The sequence below is a fragment of the Lactuca virosa genome, chromosome 6 (genome assembly GCF_052849685.1).
Source record: "Lactuca virosa cultivar CGN04683 chromosome 6, Lactuca_virosa_CGN04683_v6, whole genome shotgun sequence".
Classification (NCBI taxonomy): Eukaryota; Viridiplantae; Streptophyta; class Magnoliopsida; order Asterales; family Asteraceae; genus Lactuca; species Lactuca virosa.
Window position 1 is genome coordinate 165,675,854 of NC_136431.1, and position 1,527 is coordinate 165,677,380.

The window sequence follows — 1,527 nt, forward strand, 5'->3', positions numbered from 1 at the left end:
CACTTTAATGATCTAAGAGATTCATAAATAGTTGTGAAATTCTAACCTCAATCACACCACACAATTACACTACCTTTTCACTTCCCTCTTTCATTTCTCTTTATTGTGATATGCATTATGATGTTGTGGGTGTTCTTTTTCATCTGGATGTGTATAATTTTATTTAAAGTTAATTCCTTTTATACCCTTAAAAAAACTTTCAGATATTAACTGGTCATGAAGAAAATGCAGAATTTGCTCTTGCTATGTGCCAAAGTGAACCCTTTGTGCTATCTGAGGTGATCTATTTCAAAAGTCAAAACCATGCTTTTTAGAGATTTTGGAAATGGAATATTTTTTATTTCTTTTATTTAATTATCGAAACTATTTTTTTTAATTGGTAGGCAAGGACAAGTCAGTTGTTTTGTGGAGTATTCAAGATCATATTTCCACTTTAGCAACAGATTCAGGGGCAACAAAGTCTCCTGGATCTAATGGTGGCAAAAGCCCAAAGACTGAAGATAAAGTTACTGAGAGCCCTAAAATTAAAGCAAGGTGTATCTTTCAAGGGAATCAAGATACTGTTGAGGATGTACAATTTTGCCCCTCTAGGTAAATGATCTAACATGATCTTTTTCTATCTTATATTTATAGTGATGATGATGATGACAGTTTTTGATTTACTAACTGGAAGTTTTTGTTATGAATAACAGTGCACAAGAATTTTGTAGTGTTGGTGATGATTCTTGTCTTATTCTATGGGATGCAAGAACTGGATCTTCTCCAGTTGTTAAGGTGACTTTAATTTTTCATTTTGGATAATAAAGTTTGAAAAGTCTCTTGTTTATAAAATGTATTTTGTTATATGTATGATGGTTTGCAGGTGGAAAAAGCTCACAATGTCGATCTCCATTGTGTTGATTGGAACCCAATTTATGAAAATTTCATTTTGAATGGGTAAATCACATCACATTATCTCTATATATTCTCCTACTTTTACTTAATTCTTTTTTAAAAAAAATATTATCATTTTTAATATTTTAGGTCTGCTGATAACACTGTTCGTTTGTTTGATCGTCGAAACCTTACTTCTAATGGGATTGGATCACCCGTTCACATTTTTACAAACCACAATGTTGTTGTACTTTGTGTACACATGCATGCATAGCAGGTGATGATGGTGGCAGGTGATGTGTATGTATCACATAATCATATTCTTGAATTGATGTTTTCTTTTCTTTAATTCATTCTCACAATAATTACCTGTCATATTTTCAGTGGTGCTGTTCTATCACACTCTTTTGAGCTAGAGTCAACAGTAAAAACTGTCTTTTACAGCACACCTGCTGTTATTACATTCCGTGTCCCCACAAAGGCTACACTACAGGTTTGATTCATGGAAATATGAAGTTATTTTATTATTATAATTTATAAATATATATATTATATTATGTGTTTAGTCTTACAATCTTTTTTACTGTAGCATGAAGCATATTCAACCCCACTTCTGCCTCTTGAAATCCTATCAGATAAGCCACGTGAGAACAC

The 1,527-nt window shown here is 32.2% G+C and overlaps 1 long non-coding RNA gene across 1 annotated transcript; it reads left to right on the plus strand.

Annotated features, from left to right (window-relative positions):
• The first annotated feature begins 387 nt into the window (after positions 1-387).
• LOC145118643 (uncharacterized) lies at positions 388-878 on the plus strand. The gene is made up of 3 exons (XR_013713389.1): positions 388-591; positions 693-774; positions 863-878. It is a non-coding gene; the product is annotated as an uncharacterized LOC145118643 (long non-coding RNA).
• The last annotated feature ends 649 nt before the right edge of the window (positions 879-1,527 follow it).